At 35.8% G+C, this 16943-nt stretch overlaps 1 long non-coding RNA gene across 1 annotated transcript in view; it reads left to right on the top strand.

Moving 5' to 3' along the window:
- The window catches only part of LOC150063170 (uncharacterized), a 29464-nt gene extending 12841 nt beyond the window's left edge, over positions 1–16623 (top strand). The window contains exons 2-3 of the long non-coding RNA XR_016535407.1: positions 14934–15077; positions 16351–16623. This is a non-coding gene — a long non-coding RNA (uncharacterized LOC150063170). The remainder of the gene's footprint in view (positions 1–14933; positions 15078–16350) is intronic.
- The last annotated feature ends 320 nt before the right edge of the window (positions 16624–16943 follow it).

The following is a 16943-nucleotide window of genomic DNA, read 5'->3' as shown; positions in this document are numbered from 1 at the left end:
ATAAGAGAAACTTTACAGATGACCTCTGACATACGATGATTCACTTAACAATATCATGTCTTCATGAGCATGTAAAAGAATGTCCATCTAATCATTCTGGTTTTCACTTTCACTGTTATATTTAGTAAACATCGTGAACTATGCAATACATTACTATTATAAATTGGGCTCTGTCAGGTGATTTCTCCCTCCCCCACAACCATAAGCAAATATTTAAGGCAGGCTAGGCTAGGTTAGATAATTTAAACGTGTTTTTAACTTGTGATATTAACATATGGATATTTGTTACAAATCCCTTAATGCAAATACTTGGAGTTTGAAGAAAAATTTCTCAATTTATTCTGCATAGCTAGCGGAGCCTGTTTGTACATGACTTGTCTGCTGCTCAGGATGGAGAGATCTAAGCCTCTTGATGCTGGGGTTGGAAATCTGGAAATCTCAGAGTTTGTCTGTGGAGCTTTATCTGAGCGCTCACTCAATCCCTTTTGACTCAACCCTTGCATGTGAGACTCTGTGGCACAAGCTGGCTTGTCCAGTCTGAAGCCTGTTCCCACCATAGGGGGTCTTAGTTATTTCTGCTGAAGTAGCTACCACTGGCCACAAGCATTAGTTCTCACACTCTGTGGTCATCAGCATGCCCTTTTCTTCCTTCCTTCTTCACTTTTGGAGAGATTTGAGTGGAGACAGAAGTTATGCTATTTTTACAAATTTGGGGGGAGGGGCATTCAGCAAGTCATGAAGATTAATGTGTAATTCAAAAGTACCTTTTTAATATCAAGTGTAGCAGTATTATTTTCACTCCTTTAGAAGAAATTTTCTTGGATGCTTTTACCTAGTTAGCATTTAGGTTTACTTTTCAACTATTTAAAATGGAACCAGAGATTGCAAGACTTACGGCAGTTGCCAGCCCAGGATTAAAGATATTTACTAGAGATTAAAAAATATTTTATGTGGTATTGGGATTTGAACTCAAGGAATTGCAATTTCCAGGCAGGAATTCTACTACTTGAGCCATACCTGTAGAGTTCAGCTTTTTGAGTAGCTAGGATTATGTTTGTGAAAGTTTGATTATGATATGTGTATGGCACATATTTCTTTAAACTTATTTTAGTTGGAACTCACTGAGTTCCTTGTTCAGTGTTCATATGATGTGTTTTATAGTCAAGTTTGAGACATTTGAGGCCATTATTATTTTTTAAAGCTTCTTTCAGCCTCCATATTTTCTTTTCAGGAACTCACATCTCATACATGATGGTGAACCACAGTTATTTGAGGCTTTGTTAATTATCATCCCCTTTCCTCAGTAGTCTTCAGACTAAGCAATTTTATATATATATAAGGTTAACCCTGGCCATTTTTATGCTGTTCTTGCTTTTTCTAAGAAGAGAAATTCTAGATTTCCTTACCCAGGCATTTTCACTGAATCTCTCACTAAGGTCAGTCTTGATTATAAAAAATGCAGATTTAATTACAAGTGCTACCGTGATAGAGTTCTATATCATTAGAACTTAATCTATATGAAACTGTGATTTTGGAGACTGTATTGATAAAGTATTGATATTTGAAGCATTATCTAACTCAGTAAGTGGTAACTGTGAATATAATTGGTACAAATAATAGAAATACTTCAAGACCAGTGAACCAGAAATCTTCATGTGGCATACATATTCTTAGTATCTAAATTACCCTCATATACTTCTCCTTTAATGTTTCTGGAAGGCCTTATGGCAAGGACATAGATGTAGCATGAAACAATAAGACTATTAACCTGCCCCTACAAGAATCCAGCTTCAAAATCCTGAGCATCACTGATCACCGTGATTATTTCAAGGTTTTGTCTCTTTCTCTCATTGTTATGTGTGCTCAGGACAAGACAGAGTACTTTGCTTGGAGAGTTCTCCGTGGCACATGCTTGTAATCTTAGCCATTCAGATCTGAGGATCTGTGTTTGGAGTCTGCAGTGATGGAAAAGTCCATGAGACTTATTTCCAATTAACCACCAAAAATCTGGAAATGAAGATGTGGCTCAAGTGGTAGAGCACTAACTCTAACAAACAAACATGATTAATTTACTTTTAAATAAAGCAATTCTTTTTGAACTCGTCCTGAGTGCTGTCCCTGAGATTTTTTTTGTTGTTGTTCAAATCAAGCATTCTACCACTTGAACCACATTTCTACTTCTGGCTTTTTTGGTAGTTAATTGGAGATAAGAGCCTCATGTTGTGGACTTTCCTGCCTGGGCTGGCTTAGAATCTCAGTGTTCAGATCTCAGCCTCCTGAATGGCTGGGATTACGAGTTTGAGCTATGAGCACTTAGCAAAAAATGTACACATTTTTTTTTTCGCCAGTCCTGGGCTTGAGCTCAGGGCTTGAGCACTGTCCTTGGACTTTCTCAAGGCTAGAGCTCTACCACTTGAGCCTCAGCACCACTTCCAGCTTTTTGCTATATATGTGGGGTACCGAGGAATCGAACCCAGGTCTTCGTGCATGCTACGCAAGCACTCTACCACTTAGGCCAAACTCCAGGCCCCAATATACACATTTTTTAAAGATGAAAATAAAGAATGAGTCTAACATCAAGCAGGAAAATAGAAAATGTACTTTCATGTGCTTTTGCATAACTGTCATCATACTTATTAATTTTAACTGTCAAATCACTTTGACTCGTTCCAAAGAAGGGATTTATTACCTGGAGACAGATAAACAACAGGCAGTCTCTTCTGTTCCCACCCTGCCCCCAGCTGCCCACTGGAGATGATATATAACAGTATTTTGCAATTCGGTCTTCTATAGTTAGTGGCTGAGAAAAGGGGAGAATGAGTTTGAGTTTAACTACATGGAAAAAAGTCACCTTTTCTGTTCAGAGAAATTTGGCTTATATCCAAGATTTGGAGTGATAAATTTGACAGAGGTTTAGAAAAAGTCTCTGCCTGGACTTATCCTAGCATACATGGCCACACCTTGATTCAGAGTTATGTGTCCCAAGTATGTACAAGGTGCAGCATGCAAGGTTGAGCGTAATGAAAAGTACGAGTTATACGTTCCTGTTAACAATATTTTCCTCTTGGAATACATCTCCCTTTTCTTTTCTCTAAAACTACCTGCAAGATAAAGATGACAAATTCATAAGCTCCACAAAAGAAATGAATTAGCAGGCTTTAAGAATATTCCTTTTGTTAATATTTAATTATTTTAGTCTGTGTGTGTGTGTGTGTGTGTGTGTCTGTGTGTGTGTGTGTTGGTACTTGGGATTGAACTCAGGGCCTCTGACTATTTGCTCTTTTACTCAAGGCTGGCTGGCACTCTAACACTTGAGCTATACCTCTACTTTTGACTTTTTGCTGGTTAACTAGAGATAAGGAGCTCAGAGAGGGTGTTTTCTTGCCTGGTCTGACTTTAAACCTCTATTCTCAGATCTCAGCTTCCCAACTAGTTAGGATTATAGGCACATGATAATTGTGACTAGGTAGCATTTTAAGTAGTAATGAAAAAAAATCAAATCTCAAGGGAAAAGTTTCTAGATACAGTGTGTAAGTATAACAGGCCAGATGACCTAACAACCACATTCCTTCCTAAGGTAAAAATATCAGTATTTGTAGTAGAGTTAGTGGCCATAATGACTTCCACCCATACCCTTACAAAAGACCAACATGTGACTTAAGTTAGACCAATGAATGGTACATTTATATTATCAATACGATTTATATTTATATTTTCCAGTTTGACCTAATTTGTTTCCAAGTCATTTTATCATTTTATCTCTTTTTTTTTTGTTGGTCATGGGACTTGAACTCTGGGCCTGGGCATTGTCCCTGAGCTCTTCAGTTCAAAGCTACTGCCCTACCCTTGAGCCATAGTGCCACTTCTGGTTTTCTGGTGACTAACTGAAAATAAGAGTCTAATGGACTTTTTAGTTTCTTAGTGCCTGGGCTGGCTTTGAACCAGGATCCTCAGATCTCAGCCTCCTGACTAGCTAGGATTACAGGCATGAGCCACTGTGCCTGGCTTACCTCTTCTTATTCCAACAAAAAATTTAATTTTTTTTCCTGAAACGTCTCACACTCAGAAAAAAGGCCAGGCCAGGAACGTGGCCTACTGGTAGAATGCCTGTCTAGCATGCACAAACCCATGGGTTCAATTCCCTGGTACCACTTACACAGAAAATGCCAAAAGTGACACCATGGCTCAAGTGGTAGAGTGCTAGCTTTGAGAAAGTGCTAACACCTAGCCTTTGATTCAATACATTATCTTGTAGGATTTTAATAATCAATCCCCTAATTCTTGGATCAATCAATTTCCCTGGATTCTCTGGTTGTTTTCATTTACTACTTTTATGTTCATGTTTTCCTTTAAAAGTTAGACATATTATTTGCTTCAATGTCTTGATCTATCTGTTCTATCATCCCTGTGATTTCTAAGTCTGCTTTTATTCAGTAGTTTTCCTGCTGACTGTTAGTCCTGCTTTCTTGTCTCTTCATGTTTAGTGGTTTTAAAATTAAACTTTGTACAATATGAATGCCACACTGCTGATGTCTGGATTTTGTTGTCTTTTGAAAGAATACTGGGTTTTATTTTGGCAGGCAGTTAACTTTCTTTTGGATCAGTTAGATTCTTTTAAAGCTTTGAAAAAGCTCTGTTAGGGCAGGTTTAGAATAACTCTATGCTAGAGATAGTTTAGTACTACTATTAAAGCTTGGCATTTCTGGGCTTTCTTTTGAATGCCTTTGGTATTTAATGAGCTTTGTGCACTTAGCCTGTTCAGAGGTTGAATATTTCTCTGTTCTGTGTAAGCTCCCAGGGATTGATTGTTCAGTTTTGTTTCCTAGTAGATCTTTGCTTGCCTGTCTGCCTGCCTGCCTCCCTTCGCTCCTTCCCTTCTTTCTCTCCCTCCCTCCCTCCTTCCTTCCCTCCCCCCCTGCCCTTTCTATGTTGTTATTGGGGTTTGAACTCCAAGTGTCACACTCTCTTGCCTTTTTGGCTCAAGGCTGGCATTTACCATTTTAGCCAGACTTATACTTCCAGCATTTTTGCTGATTAATTAGAAGCAAGAGTCACATGGATTTTTCTGCCCAGGCTGGTTTTGGACCGGAATCTTCAGAGTTCAGCCCACTGAATAGTGAGGATTACAGGTGTCCACCTGGCAGCTTCATATATATATATATATATGTATATGTATATTTCTTTGCTTAATTTCATGGATTCAGCCTTTTTGGATACATAGCTTACTCCGTAGTCAAAGACTAAAGAGAACTCGATTTGAAGATTGTTGCCACTGCTTAATCTTTTTCAATATACCTTCGCAAATTCTAATTATCTTAGGTTCACTGAAATCCAATCTCTCCTAAATTTAGTGAGTGATCATGCTGTGTTTGAATTATTTCTTCCTATACTAGATAAATATATGATATAGCATTCCATTTCGAAGCCCTGTATGTCATTAAAGCCATTTATATTTTACCTCCCCCAAGTTTATGTACTTCTTGTTAGATGTATTCCTTTCTTGTTTTTTTGTCATCAATTAATAGCTAATTGATTAGTTAATGGATTATATGCTAGTACTGGGGTTTGAACTCAGGTCTTTAGGATTGTTCCTGAGTTTTTTTTATTGTTGTTTTGTTTTTACTTAAGATTAATGCACTATTGCTTGGGCCACAGGTCTACTTCTGGCTTTTTTGGTTAATTAGAGGTAAGAGTCTTGTGGATTTTCTTGCTTGTACTGGCTTTGAATAAGATCTTGAGATCTCAGCCTCTAGAGTAGTAAGGACTACAGGCATAAGCCATTGGCACTCAGCTATACTTTTATTTTTTAGCATTTCAGTTTTTATAGTTATTGAGTTTTAAAAATCTCAAACTTATAGTACACTATATATACTCCTAACTTTTCTGTTAATTGGGAACAAGTATTAGGGACTTGTCTACCTTATGTGACTTTGAATCACAATTGTCAGACCTCAGCCTCCTTAATATCTAGAATTACAGTGTGAGCAACTTGTACCAGGCTGACATTGACATTTTGAAAGAACACAGGATTAATATTTTATGGAGTAGCCTCAGCTTGTATTTGTCTGATATTTCTTTTGATAGACTTAAATTACAGATTTTTTTCTAAAATACTGCAATTGTGATGCTGCTTCTCTAAGATATACAAAAATAATGTGTATCCATTTGTGAAGTTAATGTTGATTACCTGTGTAATGCTTTCTCTGACTTCATTGCTTACTTGCCAGTTTTCTTTCTGTAAGTAAGCAGGAATGTGTTAAGCTCACAATTAATAAAATAAGTTCATTAATAAAGTAATTTCATTCTTATCACTTTCGTATCATACATTTATATTTTTATTCCTCCCCTGATCTTACTTCAATGAATATATTAGTAAGAACGTTAATAATAATCCTCATCTTGTTAAAAATTATTAAAAGACCCCTTCCTTCTTTTGCTTCCTTTCTTTCTTCCGCTCTACCTGCCTTCCTTTCTTATTTTTATAAAGATATTCTTGTGACTATATTTTTAACTCTAGTATTCTAACCATATATGCATTTCATCTAATTTTTGGTGTGTTTAATTCTATCCAATAGCTAGCTGCATGGGGTTTTATTTAGCAGTATTTTTGAGATATGATCTGCAGAAGAAACTACAGTGTGTTAGTCTGTTCTCTCTTGAGAGACTTCTTGGACCTTGTTGTCACCGTTGGTAGCAACGGTCTGTCTTTCCCAGCTGATACCATTGGAAAGTTCGCAAGATGGTGGAGTCTAAGTCAGGGTTCCAGCTTTATATGAAGACTTGGGCTTGGGGGTTTAGTGTTAAGAAGATTACCAACGGCCACATACAGAAATGTTACTTATGTGAATATATTAACATGACCTCGAACTAGCTACAATATTTAAGGTTAAAAAGCTGTCTCCTCACAAACAGAGCTATATTTTAAAGCCTTTCCAAAAATTTCTGATTACTTCAGAACTTATGCCAAGACCAGATGGAAAAAACCCATGTCCTTGGCGATCACAATCACCATGGGCTTATACCCAAGGAGCAGGTGCGTTTTCAGGCTGAGGATCTACAATTCTTCTGCATCAGATGAAGCTGTGTTACCCACATGTCTGAAATCCAGAGGGGTACTGTCATACAACTGCAGATCAGGTCAGGTTTCTGTTAGAAGTTCAGGGAATAGGTTCAAAGAAAGTATATTTTGTGGTACTTAGAATGAGGACTCTTGCCTCCAGAATGAAGTAACTTTGGAGTAAGAAATGATGAGATGCTTGGGGGACCAAGCCCTTTTCCCAAGTTGCAATGCTATCAAAACTCCAAAATCTCCCTCCCTTGAAGCAAACTTTATACCCAGCTGAAGTAGCCAATGACACATAAAATCATCCCAATAGATAACATAACATAGCAATATTAATAAGTGTTATTTAGGACATTGAAACGTAGCGACTCACAGATCTGCAAGTAATATGTTTCAAATTAAGGTGTTAATAACATAATGCTTCATCTAAAACTCCAAATAAACTCATTAATTTTTTTAAAAAACTTCTAGTGATTTTTTTTCTATACTAGACTTGCAATAGTGTAATTGCTCTGAAACTCTCATTCCTAGATTTTTCTAAAACCTTCTAGTGAATTTTTCAATACTAGATCTATCTTGTTATATAACATTTTCATTTTGCGCATCTGTGCACCTGTCTCTCTTCTTCAAGGAAAGAGATTGTATTGGGCCAGGAGCTCATTGTAAGCTTAATATAACTAACTTTGTCTTTAACCACTATTTCCAAATAAGGTTATATTTTGAGGTTTAGGGTTTTAACATATTGGTGTTGTGGGAGTACAGTTTAATCTATAATACCAATATGTCCTTCAAAAATACTTGAAGAATTTGTATACCAAGAAATATAGCAATTAACCAATAGTACATATGTATTTCAAATGAATTTATGTTGTCTTTAAAGTTGCTATAGCCTAAAATTGTTATATTTTAACACAGCAATGCACATTAAATTATTGAAAGTAGATATGCATAATATGAAAAAGAAAAGTTTAATACATGAAGATGCAGAAAACATCTATGAAGTATTTAGAAGATTTTTGTGGTTCACAGGTGGAAATAATAAATGTTATAACACTTCAAATTTATCATTTTATATTTACAGTTAACTAAAATAGAGCAAAGGCAAGAAATTGTAGCTTTCTGGTATGGATTCAGGTAACCTCATTTGGATGTTATTCTGTCAACAGTATGTATCTGGTTCTATTATTTAACTATGATATCCTTTACATTTGGGTTTTTTTATATTCTAAGAAGTCCATCAGACAGAGTTTCTTTATCATCATGGATTGAATTTGGGACAAATTATACTTACAACATTTTTAGTCCATTAGAATTTTCCTTGCTTGTCTGTCATCAAAGCCTTAAACTGGAGACAGTTGAAAGCCACTCTTTGTATTCCTAATTTTTTTCCTCAGAGTAGAAGGGACAAACTGCAGAGAGGTGAGGAGAAATCAAAGGCAGCTGGAGATCCTCTCTGGACAGTTTCCACGTCAATACTAAATCTCCAAACAATGAATTCATGGTGACAAGTAGTTTTATTTTGCTGAAGCTAAATTCAAGTTGAAAAACAATTCTTTGTATTTTATAATTTGCTTTAAAAATTCTTTAGTTTTAACATGCAGAAATAACGCACAAGTCTTAATTGTCATTGTAACTGCTGGTGTGTTATTTCAGTGTGATTGCTAACTGTGTACTTCAACATGCTATAAACAATTTCATTCTTAAAATTTTATTATTTACTAATTAGTATCCCTATTAGGATGGATAAACTCTTTTTCAACTGACTGCTCAGTTTCTCTGGCCTGATAATGAAGATCCACTGGGCATGCTACCTCAGTTTCTCTCTTGCCTTTGGCTCTAGTTTAGTAACTTATAAACCTTCATTAGCATAATGTGCTGTAAAGTCATTCAACTGATAGTACAGTGCGTAATTCTGCACTAAGTCCACCTCTGTCTCCCTTTCATTAACACATGGCTATGAAAGTAGCACATCATAAGGAGTTCTCATAACCTGAAGTCAGGTTATTAACCAGGGAAGCTAAAGTCTCACATTATGATGAGGTTTATAAATGGTATATTTTCATTACAAAAGAGAAGCATGCCTTTAAAATTGGTAGCTGGAATAGAGTTGGAATAATTAGCAATACTTAAATATTAAGATTTTCCTACTTGGTGGAATCCATATATAATTACTTATATTGATATTGACTACACATCATCTCTTGGCGACAAAACAACTGTAAACACATTCACTTGGATAATAGATATTTATGTATTTAGATATTTGAATATTAGATATGTAGATATTAGATAAGAACAATTAAATTTCAGACTTCCTGTCTTTCTGGGTTTAAATCAAGCTAAGTATTCAAGTTTTTAAAACCCTTTTCTTGGCCTTGGTTTTTCAGTGTACTCTCATCTCAACTAGCCAGAATAAATGCTCAACCTAGCCTTATGCTTGTCATGATTAGCTATTTTTTTGGTGGGTCATGGGGCTTGAACTCGGTCTGTATGCTGTTTTTGAGCTCAAGGTTACTGCTCTACCCCTGAGCCATGCCCCACTTCCTGTTTTCTAGAGGTTAATTGGAGATAAGAGTCTCAGGTCCTTTTGTGCCTGGGCTAGCTTTGAAACTTGATCCTAAGAAGCTAATGCTCACGATTCTCTTTTTATGTCTTTCTCTTGTTTAATTTCCTGGTGAGCTTTTGGTTACTTTCTATATAAGTCTACATGCCATATCTATATTCTATATCCTATCTATCTATCTATCTATCTATTATCTATCTATCTATCTATCTATCTATCTATCTATCTATCTATCTATCATCTCTCTATCTTTAGATTCTACTATGTATCTTTTTTTATAGTTGTGAGTAGATAAGAAAGAAATTCTCAACAAATTAAAAATAAGGATATAGACAACACTAGATAAAGGCAAGAAACTGGCAAAATTGATGCAAAATATTTTAGACAAACTATGTATGTCACAATTTATATAATAAAAGTCCTACACTTTATGAGAAATAATCCATAGTTTTATAGTTTCTATGCTTTTATCTGAAAATTTCAGTTGTTGGGATGAATTCAAAGTGGTTTCTAAAATGTAATTCTGGTTCTATCCTTTATTTAGTTTAATTACAACTAAATTAGTCCTTAATTAGGATTCTAAAACAATTAATTGATTTAAATTGATGCATTAAAAAATCCAACTACTATCTCTTGTCAGGCTTCTCAAGTGTCATAATAAAATTCCAGTGACACAATTAATTTTAATTGTATTTAAATAGGGACCGTGGGAAACTAGCAACTTCAGATAATAAGGAATTCTATGTATATATATCATATATATATGTATATATATATATAATTTTATTTTTGGCCAGTCATTGTCTTGAACTCAGGGCCTGGGCAACATTGTCATGTGAGCTATTGTGTGTGTGTGTGTGTGTGTGTGTGTGTGTGTGTGTGTGTGTGTGTGTGGTGGTACTAGAGAATTGAACCCCGGATGCTGTACTTGCTAGGCAAGCATTTTGCCACTAAGCTAGTTACATTCCAAACACTCCATGAACATTTTTGCTCAAGGCTATAGCTTTGCCACTTAGAGCCACAGCTCAACTGCTGAATTTTAGCTAGGTAGCTGAAGACAAGAAAGAGTCTTTTGGACTCTTCTGCCTGGGCCGGATTCTGATGGCTGACCTCAGATCTCAGGCTCTTGACTAGCTAGGATCACAGGCGTGAGCCACCAGTGCCAGCATAAAAATATACATTTACATTTCTGTTAGTTATTGCCAAACCACACTCTAAGAGATGAAGTTTGGGTAATATTTCAATAGCAAAGAAAAAATATGAATTAAATATCAGTAGCATTAAGGGGATTCTTATGTTTATGATTTTCTCTGTTTTCAAAAATTCTCTTATTGGTCTTGACTGTGTGTGTGTGTGTGTGTGTGTGTGTGTGTGTGTGAGAGAGAGAGAGAGAGAGAGAGAGAGAGAGAGAGAGAGAGAGAGAGAGAGAGAGAGAGAGAGAGTACTCGTAGTGAGGCTTGCACTCAGGACCTAGGTACTGTCCTTAAACTTTTTTGCTGAAGGAGAGTGCTCTACCAATTGAATCGTGCCTCCACTGTGACTCAAAGCTGTAGAGCACTAGCCTGAAGCCACGGGGGGGGGGGAAAAAAACGGATAGTGATAGTGCCCAACCGTGAGTTTAACCCCCACTACAACATCAACAAGACTCTAAGGTTTAGTACCATTTCTCTTTGACTAAAGGTGACTCTTACACTGTATAGGTTGCAGAAGCTTTTATATGCCACAGTGGAAGGAAGGGAAAGTCTCTTGAAGAGCTAGGGATGCACAATGAGCTAGTTGTGGGCGGTAGGAGTGTTCGTAATATGTTCTAAAAGTTCTGCAAATAGTAAATATATAGCACAAAAAGATGTCATAATATAAGGGAATTAATTCCTTCAAACTTATACTGAGATCATTTAAGAGTAGTTCTTTCTCACTTGAGACTTGTTACATATTTTCTTTAATTTCTTATCTGTTTTTATGTCTACTTGCTTCCTGCATGATTTTCTTTCAAATAAGTCTTTTCTTTAGTTTGATAAAAGCCTACTTTTCCTAGTAGATGGAAGCAAAAGAGCAACTCTTTGAAGGAAAGTATAATAATTCAGTGTTAAAAATAATTCTATTGGGCTGGGAGTTTGGCCTAGTGGTAGAGTGCTTGCCTAGCATGCACGAAGACACGGGTTCGATTCCTTGGTACCACATACATAGAAAAAAGCCAGAAGTGGTGCTGAGGCTCAAGTGGTAGAGCTCTAGCCTTGAGAAAACCCAAGGACAGTGCTCAGGCCCTGAGCCCAAGCCCAGGACTGGCAAAAATAATAATAATAATAATAATAATAATAATAATTCTATTAAAACCTTGCCCTAATTGAAGGTCATGTCTTTGCAAAGTAAAATACCGAAGAAATGATCCTACACATTGAACTCATTAAGATGAATTCCCATTTGTACAAAATAATATGAAATGACCATTAATCAAAGTTGTGAAAGATCCTATGTGTTTGTCATTCTCTGACAGTTCTCCCTGAATTTAATTCTCATGAGGTACCTTTGGTTTCGTTTGTTTTTCCTTTCTTTCTTATTTATTTATTTATTTATTTTTTGCATGTGGAACTCATTTTAAGTTTGTAGAAAGCAAATATTGTGTCCTGTAAATTGTTTTCTTTCCCAATATGTGCAACTTTTGCTCTACTTCCCTATGTCAATGAGTAAGGAAACAATACTTCATTTTTCAGATATGAAATAAATTGAGGAATTTCAACACAGAAAATTAGTCTCTTGGGACATGGGTCAATGGGATACATTTGGTGATAAAGATACTGAGATAAGTTTGGGGATAATTTTATGAAGATGTTGATAAATAGATTTGCAATAAACTTTCTGCAGTTTTCATAGCCTTCTAATAAAAAGAAGGCTTTTTCTAACATCTTCATTATTTCCAATTTTATGTTTTGGAAAAAAAAATAGTCTAATGGTAAGACTAAGAGTCATGAGAGTTTGAACATTTCACAGAAAGGAAAAAGACTTAAATGAGACTTCTTAAAAACAATTCCCTTGACTTTTCCCCTGGAACTTTTTCTGTTAAAGTTTCTGCTTCTCAAGGTGAGTGTTGTTTCAATGATCTGAGTAGTATGAGAAGCAGAAGTAGCCTAACACAAATGTGTTAGGTTCACAAGGATAAAATAAAGCCAGCAGCCAGTGTTCACGTCTCTCTTTCAACCCTGCTCATCCCCTCAATTATTTTAGTTCCATTTTCACACATGGACACGGAATATTATGACTCCATTCTCCAGGCTTCCTCTCTTTATACATCTATGCCCCTCTTTGACCACCCTTTCTCCCTTCTCCTGGTCCTTGTTTTCCTTTTGTTAGACTGTACACTATTTGTTCAAAGGAGTTACACCATTGGAATTCTCGTCTGCAGATACTTTAAGTAATATGTTTATATACATGTGACCCTGTCTATGTTTGCAGATATATATATGTATATGTATTCACAAATAAGGTCTGATTTCCACATATAGGAGTCAACATGTACCTCTGTCTCTCTGGGCCTGACTTACTTCATAGGGAAGAGGCTTATCTTGGCATAAAGCTTAGGATGTTTTAGTCCATGATAGTTGGCCCTATTGCTTTTGGGTTTGTGGTGAGTAAATAAATCATCGTGGGAGCATGTGACAGGACAAAGATAATAACTCCACGGTGGACATGTGAAAGAGAAGATGAGGGACCCAATATTTCATTCAAGAGCACAACCTAAATCACCTCCTGATGGGATCCTAAATCATAAGTGTTCTAGTACCTCCCTGTTAGTATTACAGGGTAGAGACCAAGCCTCTAACAAATAGACCTTTAGGGCATTTCATATCCAAAATATAAAACATAGCATTAAAAACATGAGAAGGGGTATCAATGTGTGAAAAGTAATGCACCTCATATCTGGAAAATGTAACTGTAACCCCTCTATACATTACCCCGACAATAAAAAATTAAAAAAAACATAGCATGAAGTTTTTGTTTTACAGACACATGATTTTATTTTTTTTGCCAGTCCTGGGTTTGGGCTCAGGGCCTGAGCACTGTCCCTGGATTTTCTCAAGGCTAGGGCTCTACCACTTGAGCCACAGCACTGCTTCTGGCTTTTTGTTATGTATGTGGTACCAAGGAATCAAACCCGGGTCTTTGTGCATGCTAGGCAAGCACTCTACCACTAGGCCAAACTCCTGGCCCCCCAAACACATGAATTTTGATTAGCTTTATGCAGTATATATTTTCAACAAAGGATTGTAGAGACAAACTCTAACAAATGGACTTGTATCCTTTGATCATTCTCTCAAAGGATTCTGCTCATTGTTATTGTCATACTGTTTGCTGCTAACTTTATGTCTTTTCTACTAGTGTATAATTTCTGTGATGCAAGAACCTGGCCCTAAGAATTCAGGTTTACAGTGTGTATATCAAATATATCTGTTGAACCCTACTGCACTGCTGGTGGGAATGTAAACTAGTACAACCACTCTGGAAGGCTGTTGGAGGTTCCTCAAAAAACTAAAAATTGACCTTCCCTATGACCCAGCCATACCACTCCTTGGCATCTACCTCGAGCATCATAACCCAGGATATGATAAAGACACCTGCTCAGCTATGTTCATCTCTGCACTATTCACAATAGCCAGGCAATGTAAACAACCCAGATGCCCCACTACAGATGAATGGAAACAAAACATGTGGTACATATATGCAATGGATTTCTACATAGCCAACAGACAAGATAAAATAATGGCATTTGTGGGAAGTGGATGAAACTAGAGAAAATCATGTTGAGTGAGATAAGACCAAAGGAACAAAAGGTACATGGTCTCCTTAAAATGTGGATATTAGATCCAACAGTGGAAGAGCAAGGACTCAATATTTGGGTACTCAAGGTCATTGACATGATCTTGGAGAGAGAAATCTAACTACATAAACATAAAAATCTATGATGGGGTATATATACTCTATAGATATAATGTTACATTATACAGATTGATATGTATCTATGACATACAAATTCTCAGCTTAATTTTGTTCTTCAATTTATGTGCCAGTGATTGCATATAGAGATCCCATTCTTGAATACTTATTTGTTAAACTTGACATTTGACATAAGATGTAAAAATCATTGTTAATAGAATCTTCATAAATAAAGAATATAACTGTTGGATACATAGGAATAAACATTCAACATATTCCTATGTTGAATGCATAGGAATAAATATTCAGTAAGCTTTAGAAATTCATCATGATAGTATTATATCTTTTATAAATTCTAAAAATTTTATTTTCATCTAGGATAAGCTCAAACTACTAGGCTGTGTTGTTTCTGAGAATGTTTTACATGAAGCTACTTTTGTGAAACTTTGAAAGTCAGCAAAATGAGTTTCCCTTTTATAATAATTAAAATAATTTGGGGAATTAGAAGTTTGCTGGATTAAGGTAAATGAAGTTGCTTTTTATGAGACATAGAACTATATTTGCAGGCATACTTTATGTATTTATATAGCATATATAAAATATATATAACATTTTATATGATGTATTATATATAAGCATATTATATATAAAGACATTGTGATATATAAAACATAATACATATGTAACATACAAAACATATATGACACTCTATATGTTGTAATATGTGTTGTAATCTGGTATGTGTTACATACACTTAATGTGTATTCACATGATTTATTGCATCAATCCATAAACGGCAAAGATTTCACGTCATTTTTTAGGATTATTTACTTGGAGGTGGTTATTTCATTAAGTCTCCACGGAAAATGCTATATTAGGTGTGATATTTATGCTTGTTTATTCAAATGCTACATTTTCATTTGTCTCTCTTTGGACTTGCCATTACTTATGATCACATGTACAATGTAAATGGAGGAAAGAGACCAAGACAGAGTCCATCTTGAGTCAGTGTCTGGTAGCTGTCTAGAATTTGTCATGCAAGTGAGGAAGGTTCTGGTTACCCTGCTCTGCTGATGAGGAAACATAGACCCAAAGAGAGGAGTTCTGCACAGCTTTGGCCTATAACAATCTTATTCCTGTTCACCAGACTCCAAGGTCCAGGTGTGACCTGGTTAGACCTTAGCAACTGAAGATAGGAAAATCTACAGACATACTACTTTGTATTCTGAATGGTATAGATTTTCATAACCTACCATATCTTCCCTTCTATGTTGTCATCTCCAGATTATCTATAATGTACAATGGAACAAAAGTCTATGAAATAGCTGTTATACACTGCTTTGTTTAGAGGAAAAGGGAAACATTTGTATATTTCTATTGAAATGTTGTGATACAAGGTTGGTTGAATCCATGGGTATGAGATGAAGGTTTGAATGTATATTTCTTTCTACACGACCTTACCAATTAATGAAGGTGAGGAGGTCTTCAGCCTCCTTCAGTAAAACCAACTAATCAGATATAGAAATCTATTTATAATTAGCTAGCTCGATTCATGTCCTTCTTCAACAGCCACCGATTAAGTATGGACTGAACATTCTACTTCGCCTGGTATAACTCAGGTCACTAGAGTTTGCTGAGACTTTCTCCATTTCCTCATGTCCATTCTATTCAATGACAATTTCACCATTGTAAAGTTTCATTCAGAGATAGAACTGTATTGTAACCCAGCTTTGTAATTATTTTAGGCTGTTTACTCAATACTCAGTGTCTGTGGGATATCTCTTCTCTTTTGCAGCTGTAGAAGGAAGAGATTAAATGGTCCTGTTCTTCATATTTATGATTTTTATTCTCAACTTTCCTCCTGGGAAGCCAAAATTTCAGCTCAGAAAGAAAAATATCCTTTCAATCAAGGACAAGATGACCTCAAATATGGGATGATTTTGCAACTTCCTCAGAGACGACAACTCTGTCTTTTCTACTTTACTATCTCTGGACACAACATTTATATCATGGTGTTTAACCATTTGATCTGAGATTTATCCTGGCCTTATTTCCCTGGAGAAGCAGGTGGGGGTGATTTGTATTGACTTGGTGATACAATTTTACCAATTAATTTGAAATAAAACTGCTATTGTCATGATTGTTTATGAAATGATGAGACATTTCCACAGCGTATTCCAAATTTTGGGGTCGTTAAATTTGTTTAGTCCTGATTGTTACGATTAATTAAAGAATATAAATGATCATGTGCAGTAAACTTCCTGAAAAATTACAATGGATAGTTTGCTCAATTGTTGAAAACTTGACAAATTTAAATTGCTTAAATCACATAGTTGTGCTTGGTAAGAGAAGCAGAGAACACAAGATTGTACACAACCCCTTTAAAAA

Source organism: Megascapheus bottae, chromosome 5 (genome assembly GCF_031878675.1).
Source record: "Megascapheus bottae isolate mThoBot1 chromosome 5, mThoBot2.hap1, whole genome shotgun sequence".
Classification (NCBI taxonomy): Eukaryota; Metazoa; Chordata; class Mammalia; order Rodentia; family Geomyidae; genus Megascapheus; species Megascapheus bottae.
This window is presented reverse-complemented; position numbering and strand designations above follow the sequence as displayed.